This window comes from Stomoxys calcitrans, chromosome 2, assembly GCF_963082655.1.
Source record: "Stomoxys calcitrans chromosome 2, idStoCalc2.1, whole genome shotgun sequence".
Lineage (NCBI taxonomy): Eukaryota > Metazoa > Arthropoda > Insecta > Diptera > Muscidae > Stomoxys > Stomoxys calcitrans.
This window is the reverse complement of record NC_081553.1, coordinates 200,248,322-200,262,385: the sequence shown is the minus strand read 5'-3', so window position 1 is coordinate 200,262,385 and position 14,064 is coordinate 200,248,322.

Genomic DNA, 14,064 nt, shown 5'->3' with positions numbered 1-14,064 from the left:
GAACGCGTTCGAATCCTGGCGAGAACATCGAACAGAGCGGTGTTTATCCCCTCTTAATGTTGCCGACATTTGCGAAGTACAATGCCATGCATGGTCATTTAAAAAATGTTCCCCACAAGAGGTGCCGCACTGCGGGACGCCGTTCGGACTCAGCTATAAACAAGGTCATTTATCATTGAGTTTAAACTTGAATCAGAAAGCACTCATTGATGTGTGAGAATTTGCCGCTTCTCGGTTCGTGGTGGTAATGTTCTCATTAGGGAAGGGACAGCACCTCAGACATTTCGACTCAAATATGGATATCAAATTCGTGCTGCATTTTCAAATCCCATTAATTTGAGCGCCATATTGCCATGGCCGGTTAATATGAACCGTTTGGAGGGAAATGAAGTTCCCCAATGAATTAGGGCGTACCTCAAAACACTTGGTTCCAAAAGTACCCCGCTGGGCACTTGAACACAAATTTTAATACCATATTCGTGTTCTGGTCTTCAATACCTTTCATTTGATACCCTTATTATGCCCAGCGGACCACTTTTGGGATATGGGTGGCGTTTTTGCAGTAAAGGGGAAGGTCCGCCTCTATCCGATATCTAAAAATTATATAGCCAATGTTTCCTTCCAGACAAACGTACAGAATCTGTGAAAATTTTAGGAAATTTCTTAGAATTTGCTCGAATTAGGTCGGTTCAGATTTAGATATGGCTCCCATATATATGTTAGTCCGATTTTGAGAAATATTGCAATAAATTGCTCATTTTTCAACCGATTCTTTCGAAATTTGGCAGAAAGGATTTTCTTATAACTCTTAGTATTACTGAATTTCATAGAAATCGGTTCAGATTTAGATATAGCTGACGTATATATATATAGATATAGCTGACGTAAAAGTATTTCGCTGCAAGCGCATTTTTTGATCACTCGAGCTAATATATTCCACAACTCTTTCCTCGACGACTCCCACAATATCTTAGAAGTTTGGGGGAAAACTGTTCAGATTTAGATGAGGCTCCCAGATTTAGATGTGCGTCAGATTTTGGGTACTTTCCAACGATATTCCCATTTGTCAACCGTAGTTCTTACAGTTTGAACATATTTGCTCGAAATTTGATACGGATTGTTTAATAACCCATATGAAAACATCCGCCGAGGTCCATCAAAATTGGTTCAGAATTAGGTATAGCTCCCATTTTGTAGTTATGGGATAGGGTATTATTCAGTCGGCATTAGTCTTTCCTTACTGCTTTATTATTAGCGTTAATCTCAATATTTCATTCATCCCTAACAAATTTATTTGAAAATCTTTCTTTGCACTGCAACTCAAATAAAATTCCCATAAAAAAATCTTTTAAGAAATCATCGCCCTCCATGGAGGTAGAGGTGTGGATAACTATTTGGATAAGCATCCAAATCGCTCAAATCTTTCATTCTTCGCTTGAATGTGGTCCGCTCACCCGTTTTCTTGTTTCCCTTTTCAAAAAATACGTTTTATTCTTAGGAAAACAAAACCGACTCAAAGCCAAAACCACAGGAACAATCCAGCCATAAACTAAGAAATTCTAACTTTATCACAATCTGACTGTATATGCAATACAGTCTTTTGTTTTGGAGTTTTTGCTCCAGAGAAAAATGATCATTCGCCGTTTGGTTGCTGTGGTTCATTTATTCGTTTTTTTTATAACTTGGAGCCAAACAAATTCAAAAGAAAACCAACTAAACGATAACTTTATTACTGCGAAATTTTCATGCTGATTTAAAATGCGAATGAAAACACAGTGATTTTTTTCCATTGCCCATAGTTGGTACTCATTGCGCAAAAACATACAAAAAGACTGACAAGGTCTTTGTTGGCTAAGGTGATGAAAAAAGAATGGTCAAAAGGATGCAGATTTGTTGGGAGGTGGTTGGGATTTTTTATATTTGGAGTGATAGAAAATGGGTATCGGAATAATCGATGACTAAATGATGGTATTAGAAGATACACCAAAGTAAAGGGTAAGTTTACTTAAAGGCCAGTTAGGCCCACAGTGATATCCTAGCGAGAAAATACCTCCAAGTGTCAAAGTAAAAAAGTGTGTGTCCTCTGATCAAACCTTGGGGGGAGAAGCATGATAATGAAGAGATAAAAGAGGAAAAGAAGTGGGGAACAAATTGCCATACGAAACGACCAAATGTATGGGCATTCTCCGGAGTACCACCGGCTCACTCTCATTTGGAATCATCTTTGGAAAACCCGTTTACGACTTTTTTATGATTCTCAGATTTAATGAAAATAAGTGATAAACAAAAGTTTTGGCATTTTTATGATTGTGTGGTAGAAAACTGATAAGCTCTCATAAATTAATGCTGAATTGCCCATTGGGTTGTTTTTATTGTAGCCACTCCGTTTGTTATGGATGTGTATTTTTCCGTTGGCTACCTGTTGGGGATGATTTTGTTACAGTAACCACATTAATGAGGGCTCATTAATTGGGAAGTTTTGAAATATTTGCAACGTATACGTGCTAACTCGGGCACATAGCCACCTTAAAAGTAAGATGCGCCCATTAATGAATAACTGTTAATAAAATATTGAAAAATATCGATCGATTTGTGTGATTCAACAAATTCAGACAAACCTGAATAACAACATTTTCCATTCAAGTTATTGAATACAATACAACATGTCATTCAATCGGAGATCTTTTAACACGGAGAAGAACAAGTAAAACAAAGAAGAAAGAATCTAGCCCAGTTTCAAACATGATGGACCATTAATAAACGCATGTCCCTGAAAAACCACGTCATTGGACGCTTCAAATTTCTTAAGTCCACTACCAAAGAAGGGAGAGTGAGGATCGATTTTAATGAATAGTTCTTAAGTTCTTATGGAGCAAAACATTCCATATATCTGATCAAGATTTGTACAACACTACCAAAACTTTTGCAAGTAGTAAAAAACAAATCATCGATTTATTGAAGGAATTGTTTGACATAACTAAGGTAAACAAATACAAGCTGAGAGCAAAGGCCGCTTAGGCTATTCCAGCGACAAACCTGCTAGTGCCAATGCAAATTGCAAATTTTGCCCATAGACATTCCACTAAGGAACAGAGGCAAACTCCTCAAATATCAATGAGTGCAGTCCGATTCAATTTTTAAGCGCAATGATAAGGGGCCTCCTCTTTATAGCCGAGTCCGAACGGCGTGCCGCAGTGCGACACCTCTTTGGAGAGAAGTTTTACATGGCATAGTACCTCACAAATGTTGCCAGCATTAGGAGGGGAACACCACCGTTGAAAATTTTTTTCTGATGGTTTCGCCAGGATTCGAACCCAAGCGTTCAGCGTCATAGGCGGACATGCTAACCTCTGCGCTACGGTGGCTAGTGCCAATACCATTCCTAAAACCAAGCGAAAGAGGGCAATGGAAGCGATTGTTTCCACTCCTACCAACTTGACGATACTTCATTGTTCCGAAAGTATTGGGTTCCCCAAAAAGTAATTGCGGATTTTTCATATAGTCGGCGTTGACAAATTTTTTCACAGCTTGTGACTCTGTAATTGCATTCTTTCTTCTGTCAGTTATCAGCTGTTACTTTTAGCTTGCTTTAGAAAAAAAAGTGTAAAAAAGTATATTTGATTAAAGTTCATTCTAAGTTTTATTAAAAATGCATTTAGATTCTTTTAAAAAATCCGCAAATACTTTTTGGGCAATACAATAGAACGGACTCATTCGTCTACAGTACATATAGTCTTTTGGAGGATTATAATGCAACATCAACGAGAAAAATAAAGCATAACCCAACAGGCAGTGCAAAACGCCTTGTTACGATAAAGCTGCTCGGTTGAAGAAGTACTTGGTAAGCACTCTTTATCTGAAGAAGTGGAGCACTTTGACGGCCCACACCTCAAGAGCGATGAATATCTGGCCATAGTTCTCAAGAATAAATCCAAAGAAATTAAATTAAAAACAAAAAGATGGGAAAGCTCAAATAATCGTAGAATTACTTCAGAATGTGTTAGATGAGTTCAATGTCTGGGGACCAATTGTGATGATTGTTGCCGAAGCGTGGATACCGGAAAAAAGACAGGCGTTTTAGTTCGACTGCAGCAAATTTTCGAACAGAAAGGTCACCCCACACCCAAAGTCAATTGTAGCCAGCACCATGTGCTGGATTAATGCCTCCTTCACGTTGGCATGGACGATGGGCTCTATGGATTGATTAGATCACCAAACATCCAGTACTTTTTTGTGTAGGAATTGATGAGCAATTATGATGAATTCAAAACAGCCTTCAGAGAGACGAAAAGAAGCTTCACTTCCAACTCACTCGTGTCTTCCGTCACTTCACTGAGAGGAGTGAATTCCTTTTTGTAAAGTTTAACTAGATCCCAAATATCTGCAATGCAAGCTGGAACCCTTGTGCCATTCTAGCTCTTCTAGCGTTTATTCCGATGCTTGAAACCCGGAACAAGTTGCGTAAAATTTTTTCATTCATTTCTTACTGGTGATCATTGGTTGAGTAGTCAATTGTTTAGCGTTGAAGATTTTGAAGAACTATCTGTATCTATGAATATCCAAAAGCTCTCAAACGCTTGAAGAAGGAAAAAAGATGAATCTTCAATCAACATAGCCCGCAGCAACCAGTGCTGTGAGCTTGCGATCAAAGTCCTGACACAACAAGGACAACCTCCCACTAAGTCTCATCGTCTCCAATGACAATGTCTATATTCCCTCCTTCGGTGGTGGATGGGTAGGAGTAGATCCCCATTCAGTCCCCGACTCAATCTTTGAGCTATTCATAAAAAAAAGATTAAAATGTTTTATTCTACATAGGAGTAGACGCCCAATTCAGTCCCTGACCTAATCTTGGGTTCATCAGAGAAGATCAAAGGCTCATAGTCCTCAAAACAGCATCCACCTCCCAATCCTCTCTTACAGTAAACCGAATCCTAAAGATCCTTCCTTTAATCGGCTCCGGTGCTAGATAGTCCGGAACCTCCCTTAGATTACCCAAACACCGCTGTAGTATTCAAAATGGCAGCATCCGTCCCCATTGCATGCCAAAAGCTCTCTCTGACTGCGAGCAACCTTGTAGTCACACATCCGAATATAGATTTCAATAGGCTGGGTATACAACATCGATTCCACATCTGCCTGTGATGTGGATCTCAACGGTCCCTTGACTTTAAAGCAGGCCAGTTTTTACAAGTACAAGATTTTGTCGTTTGATACCTTTGGTAACAAGGCAAGTTTCATTAATCTTCAACTTTACCATATGTCAAAATCCTTATAACCCATTTCCATACCCTTTTTCCATGGTCTGGGCAAAAATTTCGAAGATTTTTGCCCCATCTTTTTATGTCCCTTTATAAACGTTTCTTAAGTTTGGCGAGAGGAAATGTAAGAGTTTGCCTCGTTACGTCGTTTATGTGTGTGTTCGCAATAAAAACTGCATTTTAATCATTTTGATCAAAAGCGTCAAAAAATCCTGCGTCAACAGTTTTATTGTTTAGTTGATGTTATGCCGCCACATTTGAACAACAACACATTTTAACAAGTTTATTATCAGCTTTAATGCATCTTCTGACCAGCGGCGGTAGTGTGATTCGTTTTTTCCAAGGCTTATTTTTGGGTAGGCCATCATCATTTTGTTTAAAGCCAAATCACCGAAGACCAGTCGGCTTACTTGCTGCCTGCCTAAGTGAAGAGCCTTATAGACAGACAACTATGCGCCATCATTTAGATGGCTTTGAATAAGATTTTTGGAGCATTTTTTTTCTCCCTTTCCACCAGAGTTTGTGCGTCAAAATTCCTTAGAAACTCACTCAAAGAAAAAAAATAAAAATGTGTGTGGTCACTTATTTTTTGGAACTTGATTTTTATGGCGATATTTAAGTTGATTTATGTCATGATGATTTTCCTCAAGGTAGCCAACCAGCCAGCCAGAACAATGCGCTCTCTCTCTCTCTCTCTCTCTGGCCAGGACTTTCGTCGTTGATCTTGGCTTGTTAAACAATTTGATTGTTTATTTATGGCCTAAAACGGTAGCCAGCATTAATGGTCTCGTGTTTGCGATTGACATCGGGGTTAAGCCCCCTCGTTTTCTTTTTTTGCTTTTTGTTTCGTTGCATTGTCTTCTGGCAAATTTCTTAAAACGGAAATGTATGCAAAATCAATTTCAAGCTTTGTCTTAGAAGAAATTTGCCACTTAAGGTGTGGCCTTATCGACAATTGATTTATTTTCAATGACCTATTGGCTAAAAACCAGAAGCAGTTGTTTAGATGGGGCATTGTTGTGTTGGCTAACAATGTGGGAGTTTTCAGATTAAAACGTGTTGAACGTTTCATTCGAAGAGAGTGAACATTGAATTTTGATATAAAATTTTGGGGGAAATTGTGTCGATATCCTTTTTTGGATTCTTATTTAAAACTAGCTGAACCGGGCCCGCTGCGCCTTACTTTACTTTATATGGAAAAGAGCTTTTAGTGAAAGAGCGATAAATGGCTTTATCTGAATCCCATATCAACTTCATTGGTTTATGAATTCGCTCAGAGGTTTGGATATTAGATGTACTTCATTCTTAAAAGCCTTTATTGGAGCTCGATACTCCTGAGGGGAGGCCACCGTGGCGCAGAGTTTAGCACGTCCACCTATGACGCTGAACGCCTGGGTTCGAATCCTGGCGAGACCATCAAAAAAAATTTTCAGCGGTGGCTTTCCCCTCCTAATGCTGGCAACATTTGTGAGGTACTATGCCATGTAAAACTTCTCTCCAAAGAGGTGTCGCACTGCGGCACGCCGTCCGGACTCGGCTATAAAAAGGAGGCTCCTTATCATTGAGCTTAAACTTGAATCGGACTGCACTCATTGATATGTGAGAAGTTTTCCCCTGTTCCTTAGTTGAATGTTCATGGGCAAAATTTGCAAATTTACTCCTGTGGGGATAAGGGCCCCAGAGTTGTGGTTGGTGGGTTTATGCGGTGTGGACTCCCGAAAGTGGGTATGAATTTCGTGCTCTGGAAGTAGAGCACCTTTCATTTGAGCCTCATATTGCCATGATCGGTAAATATGCATCTCTGATTTAGGGGTGAGGAGTTCCCCCAGACACTTAGCTCTGAAAAAACCAGTACGGAAGGGCAAAAGTCGGGTGGTGCCGACTGTATAATACCCTACACCTACCCTATAAGTACAATGTGGGAGCTATTACCAATTCTAAAACAATTTTGATGGACCTCGGCGATCAAATATATGTCAAACAGTAATAACTACGGTTGACAAATGACAACATTTTTGCAAATGACCCAACATCTGACGAACATACATATGGGAGCTATATCTAATTCTGAACCGATTTCAAGTAAACTTCTCAGATAATGTGGTAGTCGTCGAAGAAAGCGTGGTGCAAAATTTTGGGAAATCTGGCGATATACATATATGACAGCTACATTTAAGCCGATTTCTATGAAATTGGCCAGTAATATCGAGAGTCAAAAGAAAATCCTTCCTGCCGAATGTCGAGAGAATCGGTTAACAAAAGATTATTTTATTGCAATATTACTGCAAATCGGACGAACATATATATGGGAGCTATATCTAAAACTGAACCGATTTCGAGCAAACTTCTCAGATACTGGCACAGTCGTCGAAGAAAGTGTTCTACGAAGTTTTGGGAAGATTGGTCCATAAATGCGCTTGCAGTGGCTCTAGAACTAAAAATCGGGCAATATATATATGAGAGCTATATCTAAATCTGAACCGATTTCCATAAAATTCACCAGTAATGTCGAGAGTCAAGAGAAAATCCTTCCTAACAAAGAATCGCTTAACAAATGACCATTTTATTGCATTATTACTGCAAATCGGACGAATATATACATGGGAACTATACCCAAATCTGAACCGATTTCTATGAAATTAACCAGTAATGTCGGGAGTTATAAGAAAATCCTTCCTGCGAAATTTCAAGAGAATCGGTTAAAAAATGACCATTTTATTGCAGTATTACTGCAAATCGGACGAACATATATATGAGAGCTATATCCAAATCCGAACCGATTTTTTCCAATTTCAATTGGCTTCGTCTCTAGGCCGAAAAACATGCCCATACCAAATTTGAAGACGATCGGATGAAAACTGCGACCTGTACTTTGTACACAAATTAACATGGACGGACAGACAGACGGAAGGACAGACAGACGGACGGACGGACAGACAGACGGACATAGCTAAATCGAATCAGAAAGTGATTCTGAGTCGATCGGTATACTTATCAATGGGTCTATCTCTCTTCTTTCTGGGTGTTACAAACTAATTCACTATGTTAAAATATCCTGTACCACAGTAGTGGTGTGGGGTATAAAAATATCAACATAGTGCTCTTTTCTCAAATGCGATTTATATGGTTTAAGGGAAGTTTATGGTATGAGGCGTCCCCAAATACTTGGCCTAAAATTGGTGATCAAGTTCGTTTTGTAATCTCAAATACCTTTCCCTTGAGCCACATATTACCTTGATCGGTAAATTTGTACTCTTTGGGGGGTGTTTTGGGTTTTTTTTTTGACTTTTATTTAAGCCCCATATTGCGATGGTAAGTAAATAATTGGTTTTTATACCCCCTACCATAGGATGGGGGTATACTAATTTCGTCATTCTGTTTGTAACTCCTCGAAATATTCGTCTAAGACCCCTTAAAGTGTGTATATACTTGATCGTCATGACATTTTAAGTCGAACTAGCCATGTCCGTCCGTCTGTCCGTCCGTCGGTCTGTCTGTCGAAAGCACGCCAACTTTCGAAGGAGTAAAGCTAGCCGCTTGAAATTTTGCACAAATACTTCTTATTAGTGTAGGTCGGTTGGGATTGTAAATCGGCTATATCGGTCCACGTTTTGATATAGCTGCCATATAAACCTATCTGGGGTCTTGATTTCTTGAGCGTCTAGAGTGCGCAATTCTATCCGATTTGGATGAAATATTGCATGACGTGTTTTGTTATGACTTCCAATAACTGTATTAAGAATTGTTCAAATCGGTCCATAACCTGATATAGCTGTCATATAAACCGATCTGGGGTCTTGACTTCTTGAGCCACTAGAGGGCGCAATTATTATCAGATTTAGCTGAAATTTTGCATGAGGTGTTTTGTTATAACTTTCAACAACTCTGCTAAGAATAGTTCAAATCGGTTTATAACCTGATATAGCTGTCATATAAACCGATCTGGGGTCTAGATTTCTTGAGCCACTAGAAGGCGCAATTATTATCCGATTTAGCTGAAATTTTGCATGAGGTGTTTTGTTATAACTTTCAACAACTGTGCTAAAAATAGTTCAAATCGGTTTATAACCTGATATAGCTGCCATATAAACCGATCTGGGGTCTTGACTTCTTGAGCCACTAGAGGGCGCAAGTATTATTCGATTTGGCTGAAATTTTGTACAACGGCTTCTCTCATGACCCTGAACATACGTGTCGAATATGGCATAAATCGGTTTATAGCCTAATACAATACAGCTCCCCTATAAACCGATCTCCCTATTTTACTTCTTCAAACCCTAAAGTTCGGAATTTTTTAACCAATGACTTCTACTATGGTCTCCAATATTCAGTTCGATTATGGTCCGAAATGAACCATAACTTGATATTGTTCCAATAACATAGCAATTTTTTTCTTTTATCCTTTATTTGCCTAAAAAGAGATACCTTGGCAAGAGCTCGACAAATGCGATCCATGGTGGAGGGTATATAAGATTCGGCTCGGCCAAACTTAGCACGCTTTTATTTGTTTTTTTTTTTTCTCTGTCAGCCAACACGCGTTGGCGAGAGGAAATTAGGAATTGTAGGGGGGGAAAAGGATGTAGTGTTTATTGAAATTTGTCTTAAATCTTTAGATGTCAAAGTGGGTGGGAAAACCATTAGCCGGAAGGGGATTCCACATACGAACGGTTCGGGCAAAATAAGAATTCTCTCTATAATGCAATGTGCGCTCCGCAGACCAATAATTACAAACGAGTGTGAGATCCTGGAATGTCAAGTATCCCTGACATACATCCTTACATCATGGAATATCAGACGAACACACACCATGATAGTACCGATAAAACAGCGCCAAACAACCCACATTGCGACGATGATGAAGGGGGGCAATAGAGTTGGATACCCCACTGTCCCCAATCAACGCCATCGCTCTATCTCTGTACACGGTCCAGTAGCTCCAGGGATGATTTTGAAAATCCAGCCCAGTCATGTGAGTTGTACTCCATTTTCGGCCTTATGAAAGTGGTGAGATGTTAAGAAGATCAGACGGAGTGAAGTAATTCTTACACCGTTTAAGGAAGCCTAAACACTTGAATATTTCTTTCGACACTTTGTGGGGTGTTTTGGGAAAGGGGTAGACCCCAGAAAATTGGTCCCGAATATGGGAATACATATCGTGCTTCACTCCCCAATACCTGCCATTTTGAGCCCCACATTGAAATGGTTGTAAAATACATCCGATTTAGCTTGGGGAGGCGGTGGGGCGGTGGGGCGGTCTGCCAAACACTTAACGCTGAAAATAAATCAGCATTGTGCTTTTCTTGCAAATATCGTTTATTTGAACCTTATATTGCCATTCGCCTCAAAATTGGTTATCAAATTCGTTTTATATCTCAAATACCTATCATTTAAACCCCTTATTGCAAAAGTCAGCAAATATGCCCGGTTTGGGGTATGGACCTTAAAAACTATCAATATGGAGCTCCACTCTCCTTAAGACCCAAATTGTCATAGTGAGAAAATACGTCCTATATGGGGGTTGTTATGGGGTGGGACGTCCCCTAGGTAGTTGGTCCCGAATTTAGATATAAGATTCGTAGTCTACTCCCAAATGCCTTTCATTTGATCCCCTTAATTCCATAGTCGGCAAACATGTCCGGTTGGGGTTGGGGGGGGGGGGGTATTTTGGGGTATGAAGCGGCCACTCAGTGACTTGGCTCTGAAAATATATCTCAGATTCGTGTGCTACTCTAAAATACCTCTTATAAGGGCCCCATATTGCAATGGTCAGCAAATACGTCCTATTTGGGTGGTGTAATGGGTGTTTGGTTGCCCCATAAACACTTTATCCCAAATGTTGCTATCAGATTCGTGATTTACTCCCAAAGACCTTTCATTTGAGACCCATATTACTATGGTCATAAAGTTTTCCTCTTAAGGGGTGTTTTGGGTAAGGGATGGGCTCCCCAAAAACTTGGTACCACTTTTAGATATCAGATTCGCATTCAACTCGCAAATGGAGGCCATCGCAGCGCAGAGGTTAGCATGTCCGCCTATGACGCTCAACGCCTGGGTTTGAATCCTGGCGAGAACATCAGAAAACAAATTATAAGCGATGGTTCTCCCTTCCTAATGTCGGCGACATTTGTGAGCTACTATGCCATGTAAAAACTTCTCCCCAAAGAGGTGTCGCACTGCGACATGCCGTTCGGACTCGGCTATAAAAAGGAGGCCCCTTTTCATTGAGCTTAAACTTGAATCGGACAGTACTCATTGATATGTGAGAAGTTTACCCCTGTTCCTAAATAGAATGTACATGGGCAAATTTGCATTATTCTACTTGCAAATATCTATCATTTGAGTCCCATATTGCTATGGTCGGTGAATATGCCCGATTTAGGGGCGGTTTAGGAGTTGGGGTGATCACAGCAAGCATTTGGTCCGACAATTGGATATCAGATACGTTTTCCAATCTTAATCACCTTTTATTTGAGTCCCTTATAGTCATGATTGGTCAATCATGACTATATGGGACTCATATTTGTAGGTTGTGGGGTGGGGCGCCCCCCCCCCCAGGTAACCCATCGGAAATTTGGGCACCAAATTTTAGTTTTTAGGTCACTATAAGAGAACACATAAAATTTCGCGTAAATCACACCACCCATCTACGAGATCTGGCGTTTCTGCTAATAAGGGTAAGGGGGAGGGTCCGCCCCCCCTTCGGATATCAACAAATGAAGTACCCTATCTGTGAATATATTAAGAAAGAAAATCAGTTCTGCCGTTTTTGAGTCTATACGGAACATACATACAACAGACAGAGTATTTAACTCTATAAGTGGGGGTATTCGTCTAAAGTTGATATCCAAACAACTGTTAGTCGTAACACAAAAAAGTACCGTTGAAACCGTAATGTATATAAACGATATGTAAATGCGTGCTCGGATTATTAGTACGAGCGTCCAGAGGCTTTCGTCTGTCTCTGCTGCCACTGGAGGCCACCGTAGCGCAGAGGTTACCATGTCTGCATATGACGCTGAACGCCTGGGTTCCAATCCTGAGGAGAACATCAAAAAAACGGTGGTTGTCCTAATTCTGGCGACATTTGTGAGGTACTTCTAAAAACTTCTACCCAAAGAGGTGCCGCACTACGACAAACCTTTCGGACTCGGCTATGAAAAGGAGGCCCCTTATCATTGAGCTTAAACTTGAATCGGACAGCACACATTGATGTGGGAAAAGTTTATCTCTGTTCCATAATGGAATGTTCATATGAAAATTGGCAGTTTTGACTAATTATTTTCGTGGCTAGAGTTCGAGTTAGACATCTGATTTGTTACAGAAATTTGATTTTGCTAAGACACACAAAATTCGACACTGTTTATGAATTCGGCTAGATTTTAGATAAGGAGAAGAGTATTTTACGTTCATTGGAGATGAACTCCCATGTCTCAGCTAGCCTTTATATCATAACATATTATTTTAAAATTTTTAATTAAAATAAATGTCCTTAAGCTTTCAATATCACTTTAAGTCAAATTTTAATATTTCCTTAACACCCATATACCCATATCAAGTAACATTAATTTAATTGTATGTTTTGTTTTCACATTAGCTTTTTAAGTAATTTTAGGTTCTTGCCTGTTTTTTTATTATTTTTATACATCAACAATACGTGACATCCTTTCCAGGACAATACATTGTCGTCATAAGCTTTTCAGCAAACATCCTTTGTGCCTTTGACTCGTCGTAACAAGCGTTATGAACTAATCTCATGTGCCAACATATTAACGCCGTTAATATATCCTCTAACCAGGACATGGCATGGTGAAGTTTTCTTTTTCTTTTGCCTGTTTACCTGGCTTATATCCTTTGATATGTTAAGCCTTTCCACACAGATTGACAATACAAAGATATGAAAATATGGTTGGGGGTTTTGTGTTAATAAACTTTTATTCGCCGACAACGTATGTGTGGAAGCTCTAAAAACGCTAATAACTAGTGACATGGTGGGAAGATAACACAGAGGCCGAAGATGTTTTTCTAAAGGTAGTGTGGCAAATAATGAGCATTCATGCTAGGTTATATTTGTGAAATTAGAAAACCCATTGTACAGGTGCCAGGGGCTGTCTTGTGGCTTCGAATGTTGCAGTAATACTAAGACTCTTGGAAACTAAATCATTTTCGCATCGTAGATGCAAATTTACTCACCAACATTCTTTAGAGGATCGAAGGGTACATGTACATGTAAGAAAGATGCATGGCGTCGTCCTCAGTGAGGCTGTGATGCACAAACAAGCCATCCTTTGGATCCAGTTAAGTATAATCCAGTAGTTGGACTTTTGAAACGCCGTCCACCAGACCACAACACCATATAGCATTATAAGTCTGACAACTGCAGTTTATAACCAATGCATGACGCGCGGTCCAAACCCCCAACTTTTGCCAAAGGCCCTTTTGAAGTTGTATAAGGCAAGAGTAGCCTTTCTTCCGCTTTCCAAAATGTTGGATTTGAAGTTCAATTTCCGGTCCAGCAAAATACCCAAGTATTTTGCGCTTTCTGTAAATGGAACATTCTCTTCTCCTAAGGAGACAGGTGCCACTGTAGGCAACTTGTATCACCTGTTGAAAAGAACTACTTCTGTCTTACACGGATTTACGCCTAGATCGATTTCGGTAGACCACTTCGCTGTTACACGTAGAGTTTCCAGAAGTATATCTCTTAGAGTGCTGGGAAACTTTTCCCTAACCGCAATGGCCACGTCATCAGTGTACGCGACCACTTTTACCCCTTTTTCCAGAGACAATAATATATTGTTAATGG